Raw genomic sequence first — 11183 nt, 5'->3', positions numbered from 1 at the left:
GTCGGATTACCGGAAATTGTCACCAAGCTGGACCTGACAGCTAACCTTTATTAAATTCAAGAACAAAAAACTTGAATGAAAATTTCAGTGGCTTTGAGGGAATGTTATTGGACTGTGCGGAGATCTGGCCACTCTACAGAACATGACTTTCGTATAATTGCTGATAAAATCTTAATTTTCAACACATACCAAAAAAAAAAAAAAAAGAATTAAATTATTTAACGAAATAATTTAATTCTAACGTTGCAATAGCCCAAGCCTTTGATCTTCTTCCTTTAAATCATGTCCACTCCCCGCCTTTCTTGAACAAAGAAGAAGATGATGAGGTTCATCTACTGTTAGATGCTGGATATCCAGAAGGATTGCAGTTCAAGAGTCTCTAAAGACCCCTCTCTTCATTTGTCAATTGCCAACTTCTGAGCGAAGTGCCGAGCCATCGCTTCATATGGAGATAAGAAGTGAATCGCCTCTGATTTTCTGTGAAATTTGCAGGGAAAGGAAAGAAAATCATCAGCTGATCAAGAATGGGAACTGTGGTCACCCATTTTGCTTGGAATGTATAAGCAAACACGTGGAGGACAAGATCAAATTGGTCATGAAATTTGTTGCATGTCCAGGCTTAAACTGTGAATGTATCCTACAATTGCAGACACACAAGCATTTTCTCTGTGGAGCTAGTTCCAAACTTTACTTGCAGGTCAGTGCATGTTATAGTTAAAACAGCATACAGTGATTGCGTGGGTTTGTTGTTGATGATGATATCCTTAATTAAGCTGTTCTAACTTAATTAGCCACTGAAATGATAATTTGCAACTTTTACTAACATATGAATATGTTGGAATTTTGTAACTTGAAATTGTTTGTGTTTCCGTGTAAGAGAAAATGGGTACGCTCTTATTTATAAAAAATAAGTAAATAATAAATAAATAAATTCTAGAAATAAGAGGAGGAAAGAGGGGCAAAAAGGGAATTTGAATGGGGAACCAGAAAAGGGCAGAGATCAGAGAGGAGGGGGGATTTTGGAAAGCAGAACAGAGGAAGGGCGACTAGTGCTTGCAGAGAGAAAAAATTGAAAATTTTGAAGCTGGGAGCTGCGAATCTGTTTTCTACAATCTCTTTTAGCCATTATTGTTAAAAAGGTTTTTCATTTTTGGATTTCTTCTCTACATTTGTCAACCCAATACGTAATCCATTATTTTAGGTTTAGCCATTTGATAACTGTTGGAAAGTTCTAAATTTTTTTTCTCATTCATCTCTATTTGTTATGTTTCCCTTTCATTCTAGAAAAATATATCGTGGAGACTAATATGTAGTCTTGTCTTATGAGAATTTGATATTAAAAATGCAGAGGGATTTGAATCTTCTTTGAAGGTTGATTGTGTGTTGTCGTTTTATTTACTTATGTATGGCTTTTAGAAATAGTTGTGCGTTACTCTTATTCAATCATATACCATTAGGAGTTCGGGTCAGTATAGAGTCTTCCAGATGAAATATGAGATTTGATGAAGGTCGGTATCATTTCAGTGTTATGTGTTCTTAACTCTCTGTTTGGGAGGAGGTAGTGTAAAATAAGGTCTTATCGAGTAAAGTTTTTTAAAGTAAGGTTTTTTTATGGTTTACAAAGATTTATAATTTTTTAGTGTTTGAGAGAAAAGAAAGATTTTTTTTTTTTTTTTAAGTATTTGAAGCTTTTAAACTCGTTAACCCATTGATTTGGTAGTTTGGAAAAAGAAGGTTTTTGGAGGTTTTTAAAAACCTTCAAAAACCACTATCCTCCCAGACCGATGAAAGTTCAAAGTTTTTAAACCTTGAAAAACCTTCAATTACTTTAAAAAACTCTTTCCCAAACAAAGGGTGGTCTTCAAGTTTTCTTAAACCAAGATATTCATTTCTTCTACAGTTGCAAAAAAATGTCAAGCATCAACAAACTTCAGTGGGACTTTTTCCTCCTACTGTTTGGGCTCAGTTATAGAAGGATATATGTACAACTGTTCCATTTTCAGTAATTCTACTCATTTATTATGCCTTTTTACTGGACTGATATTGTAGTCTCCTATAAATTGCACAGCCGAATATTCAATTGCATACAACATAGCTTGTCTGATTACAGTGTTATAGAACCACTCATTATTTCTTGGACTTTCACAATGTTAAACTGAAGAGATTTTTCTGCATTCTTTTGTTCTATTTCATTGGCTACTATACATCTTAGTTTGACCCAATCTCATTAAAAAAATGATACAGGAAAGAATTGCTTGTGAAGACGGGTTCAAAAAATGGCAAGGGAAAGCTTTTGACCGCTAGAACCACTAAAAAACTATCACCACTGGAGGTGAAAAAAACTGTGCAGTTTAGTCAGCGTGGAGCAGGTACTAATAATTCGGCAGGAGCTGATAGCAAGCAGATAGTTCCTGAAAGGAAGACAGCAGCTATAAATGTTCCAAATAGTTTCCTTTTGCAGCCTAGAGAGGTTCAATCAGCACTGCACCACAGATATAATACTCATTCTGTATTATCTCTCAGCAGAGGAAATGAAGTGCCCAAATCATCTTATAGCTGTTTCAAGGACATGCCTCCAATATTTGATGACATCACACCTATGCCACCAAGACTGAATAGGCAACAGAGTGCTGCTTCCAGTCCATGGAAGGGTTCAGTAGACAGCCAAGAAAAAGTAGCAGATGATGTAGAGAAATTTGAAACTGCTTTTTCTGGTGATACTACTGCTGCAAATGAGGATGATAGTGACTCTGATGCATTGCCCGATACGGATGACTATGATTCGGAAGCAAGTCCAAGGAGCCCTGAGAGTTGCTAGAAGAGCAAATGGTTCAAGAAATTTCTTGAGGGATTGGAATATTTAAGTACAGAGGAGATCAATGACCCAGCTAGACAGTGGCACTGTCCTTCATGTCAAGGAGTTGCAGGTGCCATCAAACGGTACTTAGGCCTGCAGACCCTGATGAAGCATGCCAAAACCAAACGGTCAAGAAGGTTGAGGCTCCACAGAGAGCTTGCACAACTGTTGGAAGAGAAGTTGCATGGTAGTCAGGCAACTTCTGCTGCTCTAGGTGGTGAAGCATGTGGTAAGTGGAAAGGTCCAAAAGAAGAAAAGAAACATCATGAGATAGTTTGGCCTCCTATGGTTGTTGTTGCAAATACAACCCACAAAAAGGATGAGAACAATAAGGTGAGATTTATACTTTCTCATTCGCAAATAGATATTTAAGTTCTTTGTGAAGATGTAATATTTAAGTTGTTTGTGAAGACATAATAATTCAGTTACTAATTAGCTCTCGTTTGGATCAATGAAATTGAGGATTTCAGTGAACTGGTATGACAACTCAACAGCTGCTGGACTTGTTCAGCTCATACAATGCTATTGTCAAGGCTCAACACTTCTAAATGGATATTGTGGGATGGGTATTTTGATTTTTGAGAGGTCAGTGAGAGGTTATTTAGAGGCAGAGTGGCTGCATAGGCATTTTGCAGAGGAACAAACAGGTAGAAATGCTTGGAATAATCGACCAGTCTACTTCCTACCCACTGGGGAGCGCCAACTTTATGGTTACATGGCAATGAAAGAAGATGTGGACACCTTCAACTGGTACTATTTGAAAGGTATAGATTGATATATGCTTAAATGGATATTAATCAAATTTATTTCAGAGGACAAAGAATATGCAAGAGAAATAATTCTGCTGCATATTTAATCAGGTAAGCCTAAGCTGAAATATGAGTTGAGATCCTACGAAGAAATGGTGGTGAATGGAATTAGGCAAATGAGTGAAGACAACCTTCAGCTTCCCTGGTTGCAAAACAGAGTTGCTGAGCAACAAAGCCATGCAAAAGACCTTGAAGAGTCCATTGGCATGTTGAAGGAAAAGCTAGACAAGGCAAATAAAGACTTGGAGATCTTGAGACTAAAAGCCAAACAGCAGCATGAGCAGGACATGGAAGAGGTAATTCTTTTTTTCCACTGAAGAAGAAACCTAAGCTTCTAAGCCTATGCAAAAATGAAAAACTCATTCCATTAACTTTCATTATGCTCTACTGCTGTCCACCAAAAAGATTGTTTCTTGAATTGATATCTCTATTTTTTATCATGAATCATCTCCATTTTGACTGACTATAGCAATGCTATTCCGTAGATGGACTTTCTAGAGCAATTTTACAAGGACCAAATCAGAAATATTCTTGAAGCAAGAAAAGATGGAGATTTTCAGAATACGCAGCAGAAGGAAGTGCAAGAAAATGCAGAGCAATCAAATGCAAACCCTTCAAACAGAAATGATTACATAAAGAACACAGAGCAAGAAAAGGGACGAGTGACAGAGAGCTATGAGCCGATTATACAAGAAAACATCAATATAGCTCCGATTGGTAGGGAGGAGACAATGTTCAGGACAGTGATGGGAAGGAGACTCGAAACTGAGCCAGCTCCTAGAGGTGGAAAATGCCTTGATTACCGGGAAAAGGCAAGAACTGCAAGACGAGTTTTTTAAGGGAAAGTTCATCATGGCAGACCCTGGTACTACACAAATCTTTCTTAATAATATCAAGTCTTAATCCATCAGGTGATGCTTTGGGTAGTTTGCAAACTGTATTTGCTGATGTATTTTTATTTGAAACCAAAATATCTAATTAATCTCTATATGACTATATGTATATGTGAATTTGAATTGTGCTGCACCTGCAAGGTAGCCTAATGGCAGGTGTATATGCTCTCAAGTTTTGGAATCCCCTTCTTACTCTCTTAAAGAAAATGTATATTGTTAATTATATGTCTTTTCTTAATATTTTTGTATTTGATTTGTATTAATGTGTCTGGTTTGTGTATTTTTTTTTATTCAGTTAAAAAATACATATAATTTGTGTTGAAATCTCAATAAATTCACTATTGGTTGGTTTCTATGTTTTCTAAACTAAAAGAGTACTTGTGTAATTTCAAAATAACTCAGTTCAGAGTAACTTATTCTTACCGATGCCAATGCCAACTCAACAATTTCCAATTCAATTTGGCTAGTCTATGTTCTATACAAATTTTGTACGTTAGATATCTCTATTAAATACATTAAAACAGAACCCACTTAGCAACTTTCAAATTCTATCCACAGTTATGATTTTCATGATCTATGTAGCTGGCTTTTCTTGCTATTTCCTGTTGTGCGCCTGATTTGTGGCCTCATTTGGATTGTGTTTATGGTTTTCTGGGCATGCCAATGTTTCTTTTTTGTCGTCTCTTACTCTCTTACTTTATGAGGAAGATTCTGTGGGCCTCTTTGATGCTTTTTTTTTTTCCTGGCAGGTGGATGGCCTATTAAAATAACGAAACGTCATGCTCTTGAGTTTGGTTCTGATGTGTTACTGTTTTCAAAAAAAACAACGTAGTATACACGGCTTTTAAATTGGATGCGCTTTGTTTAAAGGTCAGCTATTATCTGTGCTTTATAGTATGATAAAACGTTGTTGTCTCTGGGGTGGATTGTGCACCATCGTTTGTATGGCTTTCCTATTATATGTGGTTGATTGTCATGTGAAACGAAGCCATTTTAGGCTCCTTTGGATGATGCCATTGTTATGGTCACATGTTTCATAATTGCTTAATCATGATATCTGGAAATTTGTATGTTGGCCATCTTTGCTGCATTTTTTATGCTTTCTTTGGTATGGTACAGATTTCTTTTATATTTTGTTTCTTTTCTGTCTTAGGATTAGTAGTGCTTTTTTTAAAAAAAAAAAAAAAATTCTTCTATTTTCATTTGATTGTCATTTGTTTCTGTTGTGCACTATTATACATTATCTTATAAAAAAAAATTGATGGGTGATTGATTGGCTTGCTTCTATGATTCTTGGGATGCTATTCTAGTTTTTGCCATCTCGGATTTGGCCATCCATGTATTCTATTGTGTTTAGGATATATCTTTTTGCTTAAGTCAACTATTCAGACTTATATCAATGTGGTCATCAAAGATTTGATTTTCATATGTGTTTTTATATCTATTGTCAGTATTGAATATAAGTAGATTGCTTGAGTTTTGCTCGTGTTATTATGGATTTTGCGAATTGTGTGTATTAAGTTTATAATGTGCGATGCTTCTTATTTATGCTGCCAAGTGCCAACTGTTAGTAGCTAGAGAAAATTAGCCACAATTTTCGTATCTTGCATTAAATGGACTGAGGTTTCTCTTTTTGTCAGGTTGCTCCTGCATTGATTAAAGCAAAGTATGCGACCACAGTCCACAATTCCTATTCTTGATCAGCTGATCATTTGGCTTTTCTCTCAGGTTGAGCACATCCTTAGAGAGAAAATGCTTGTATGTCTGCAATTGTAGGACACATTCACAGTTTAAGCCTGGACATGCAACAATTTTCATGCTCAATTTGATCTTTTCCTCCACATGTTTGCTTAAACATTCCAAGCAAATGGGAGACTACAGTTCCCATTGTTGATCAGCTGATCATTTTCTTTCATTTCCCTACAATTTTCACGGAACCCATTGGCAATTCACTTCTTACTTTACTTCCGTATGAAGCAATGGCTCGGCACTTGGCTCAGAAGTTGGCATTTGACAAGTGAAGAGAGAGGTATTTAGAGCCTCTTGTAAGTAACAGAACCTTATCATCTTCATTTTTGTAAAGAAAGATGGGGTGTAGGCATCATTTAGGGGAAGAAAATGTATATTGTTAATTATATGTCTTTTCTTAATATTTTTGTATTTGATTTGTATTAATGTGTCCTGGTTTGTGTATTTTTTTTTTATTCAGTTAAAAAATACATATAATTTGTGTTGAAATCTCAATAAATTCACTATTGGTTGGTTTCTATGTTTTCTAAACTAAAAGAGTACTTATGTAATTTCAAAATAACTCAGTTCAGAGTAACTTATTCTTACCAATGCCAATGCCAATGCCAACTCAACAATTTCCAATTCAATTTGGCTAGTCTATGTTCTATACAAATTTTGTACGTTAGATATCTCTATTAAATACATTAAAACAGAACCCACTTAGCAACTTTCAAATTCTATCCACAGTTATGATTTTCATGATCTATGTAGCTGGCTTTTCTTGCTATTTCCTGTTGTGCGCTTGATTTGTGGCCTCATTTGGATTGTGTTATGGTTTTCTGGGCATGCCAATGTTTCTTTTTTGTCGTCTCTTACTCTCTTACTTTATGAGGAAGATTCTGTGGGCCTCTTTGATGCTTTTTTTTCTCCTGGCAGGTGGATGGCCTATTAAAATAACAAAACGTCATGCTCTTGAGTTTGGTTCTGATGTGTTACTGTTTTCAAAAAAACAACGTAGTATACACAGCTTTTAAATTGGATGCGCTTTGTTTAAAGGTCAGCTATTATCTGTGCTTTATAGTATGATAAAACGTTGTTGTCTCTGGGGTGGATTGCGCACCATCGTTTGTATGGCTTTCCTATTATATGTGGTTGATTGTCATGTGAAACGAAGCCATTTTAGGCTCCTTTGGATGATGCCATTGTTATGGTCACATGTTTCATAATTGCTTAATCATGATATCTGGAAATTTGTATGTCGGCCATCTTTGCTGCATTCTTTATGCTTTCTTTGGTATGGTACAGATTTCTTTTATATTTTGTTTCTTTTCTGTCTTAGGTTTAGTAGTGCTTTTCTTAAAAAAAAAAATTCTTCTATTTTCATTTGATTGTCATTTGTTTCTGTTGTGCACTATTATACATTATCTTATAAAAAAAAATTGATGGGTGATTGATTGGCTTGCTTCGATGATTCTTGGGATGCTATTCTAGTTTTTGCCATCTCAGACTTGGCCATCCATGTATTCTATTGTGTTTAGGATATATCTTTTTGCTTAAGTCAACTATTTAGACTTATATCAATGTGGTCATCAAAGATTTGATTTTCATATGTGTTTTTATATCTATTGTCAGTATTGAATATAAGTAGATTGCTTGAGTTTTGCCCGTGTTATTATGGATTTTGTGAATTGTGTGTATTAAGTTTATAATGTGCGATGCTTCTTATTTATGCTGCCAAGTGCCAACTGTTAGTAGCTAGAGAAAATTAGCCACAATTTTCGTATCTTGCGTTAAATGGACTGAGGTTTCTCTTTTTGTCAGGTTGCTCCTGCATTGATTAAAGCAAAGTATGCGACCACAGTCCACAATTCCTATTCTTGATCAGCTGATCATTTGGCTTTTCCCTCAGGTTGAGCACATCCTGAGAGAGAAAATGGTTGTATATCTGCAATTGTAGGACACATTCACAGTTTAAGCCTGGACATGCAACAATTTTCATGCTCAATTTGATCTTTTCCTCCACGTGTTTGCTTAAACATTCCAAGCAAATGGGTGACTACAGTTCCCATTGTTGATCAGCTGATCATTTTCTTTCATTTCCCTACAATTTTCACAGAACCCATTGGCAATTCACTTCTTACTTTACTTCCGTATGAAGCAATGGCTTAGCACTTGGCTCAGAAGTTGGCATTTGACAAGTGAAGAGAGAGGTCTTTAGAGCCTCTTGTAACTACAATTCTTCTGCATATCTAGCATCTAACAGTAACAGAACCTTATCATCTTCATTTTTGTAAAGAAAGATGGGGTGTGGGCATCATTTAGGGGAAGAAGATCAAAGGATTGGACTATTGGCATGTTAGAAAATCTTTGTGAGTTCTCTTAGTCTATCTTCTCTCTGCAAAAGGAGTAGTCTGTTAACCTGTATTTAAAAGAGACTCACCAAGAACTTAATCATGGAAGTTTCCTTCTCAGTTGTCTCTGCTTGGACAACTTCTTTAAGGGGTTAAGCTTTTTTGGACTTATGGAAGAGTACTAATGATTGATTCCGCTTTTCGACAGTAGGGGCATGTGTTTTCTATTAAGCGGTTTAAGCCTTTTGTCTCTTCCCTATATTTTAAACTAATCTAGGTGAACTATGATTCTGTTCATTCTGACGTAATGGGTTTTGCATTTCATTAAGCAATTTAATTCTTCTATTTATTCAATTTTTAAGCGTGATGAAAATTAAGGTTGGCCGGTGCAATAAAATGGATTTAACCAATGAATTTTAGTTTTATAGTACTGGTCTAACAGTTGGCTTTATTTCTGATGGTTTCTCATTGCTGCCAAGCATCATTAACTTTGATTTCTCTGATTTATATAGGATTTGTAGGTAGGAATATTTAGATGACTGTATTTAATATCCTAGGTGCTATCATTAACCCTGTGATTTGGTTTTGATTTGCTTGCAAGATTAGCAGAAATTTCTCTATGTTGCATTAAATAAAATTTTGCCTTTTTTCTTTTACTTAAATTTACTTCTATTATATACTGCTATTTGGAAGAAAGCAGGAGTTAAATTAAGTTTCACTCTGTGCCTTTGAGTCACTTCTCATTAACTGCTAGTAGCTCTAGATTTTTTTTCCCCCAAATTATTATTGTGAAATGCCTTATTCTTGGTTTATCTGCCTATTTTTGTAAATTTACTCTTCTAATGTGGATTTTATAGGCCTTTTAATTGTGAGAAGAGGGGTTCTATTTAAAGGCTTGTGGGTTGATCAAGTGTAAGAGGCCTTCCTGTTCAAGCTCTAGTCAGTACTTACAAAGTTTGAAGAATAAAAATAACTTAACATTTGTGTCCAATGAGCCACTTAAAAATAGGCGGAAGGACCATGATGAAGCCGAGATTGAACGCAGATAGGAGATGAAGCCCAAAAGCAGTGGAGTGAACAAGAATCTTGTTGATTTCCAGGTATGCCGGATCAAAGTTCTGATACCATCTGTAGACTAGTAGTTTAAGGCACTTTGATGTCAAAGAATTGCCGATCACCATGAAATTAGATTGAATTACTGATCAGTTTGATGTTTCTTACATAGGGGTTATACATTTAAGACATTTTCTTTGATTTCTATTTCTATGTGCCTCTTTTATGTTTGTAGAAGATTAGTGTCTCATTGTTTTTACTTAATTTTAACACCATATATAAAGCACTGAGTTAATATGGCTTTAAAGCCTCCAAATCCTTTACAATGTTCTTTTATGTTTATAGCATTTACACAAATATTGTCCCTTAGAGAAGAGGTGAATTGGACATTAAATGAGATTATGATAAAATTTTAAAAATTAAATAAAGATAATAAAGTAAAATATTTGATCAAACTAGTTTATAGGCACTAAAATAAAAAAGTTAAGTACTCCAACTTAATATTTATTTATTTAAAATTTTAATATTTATTTTAATATATAATTTAATATTTATTTTAATATATAATTTAATATTTATTTTTTAAAATTTTATATTTTAAAACCATACTATAAATTTTTGTTAATGATAAAATTCTTAGTTAATTATATTAAATACAATTAGAAGTTTTATTAAAATTTTGAGTAATTATACCCATTAAAATTAAATTTAACTTTTATTTATAAAATGATTATCACTTATTTTCCTCCAAATATTCTTTCATGAAAATGAAATAATATAATATTTTTAGAATTCAATTGCATTTAAGAAAGATCATATATTATTAGAAATAGTTTGTTTATATTAACTATAACAATAAATATGCCAAAAAATCTTAAATAGTATGGTGATATTCAAGAAGAAATAATAATAATAATAATAATAATAATAATAATAATAATAATAATATTATTATTATTATTATTATTATTATGTGAAATAATTTCTTAATTTATGATTTGTATTTTATTTTATTTTTTTTAGATCTTAAGTTTGTTCTTTTAAAATTGAATTTTTTTAATACTTCTCAGCAATTACAAATATTTATTGTTTAATTTTCCTATATAATATTTTATATTTTTTAAAAAACAATATTTATATTTTTATATAAATCATTGAAAAGTTATATGGTTAATGTTATATCTCGTCATTTGATTTTCAAACTATATATCCTTTATGGAAATGTTTATTTTTTAAAGCATAATCTATAATTATACACAACAAAAAAAAATTTGAGAAACAATTTATTATTATAAATATAAATATAATTGATTTGTAAAATGAAACATAATAAATAATTAAAAATAATTATATAAATGTAAAAAATATATATAAAATAATTAAATTATTGACATAAGTAGGTAAAAATGTGAGAGATTTTAATAAGTTATATACTCAATGTTCAAAAGAAATTAAAACTAAATTTATTTTTTAGTGTTAATAAATAACT

At 33.3% G+C, this 11183-nt stretch overlaps 1 pseudogene; it reads left to right on the top strand.

Moving 5' to 3' along the window:
• The first annotated feature begins 342 nt into the window (after positions 1–342).
• On the top strand, positions 343–9931 carry LOC110662990 (protein SUPPRESSOR OF GENE SILENCING 3 homolog; annotated as a pseudogene).
• The last annotated feature ends 1252 nt before the right edge of the window (positions 9932–11183 follow it).

This window comes from Hevea brasiliensis, chromosome 1 (genome assembly GCF_030052815.1).
Source record: "Hevea brasiliensis isolate MT/VB/25A 57/8 chromosome 1, ASM3005281v1, whole genome shotgun sequence".
In the NCBI taxonomy this organism is placed as follows: domain Eukaryota; kingdom Viridiplantae; phylum Streptophyta; class Magnoliopsida; order Malpighiales; family Euphorbiaceae; genus Hevea; species Hevea brasiliensis.
The sequence above is the reverse complement of the archived record's forward strand: the minus strand, read 5'-3'. Positions and strand labels throughout refer to the sequence as shown.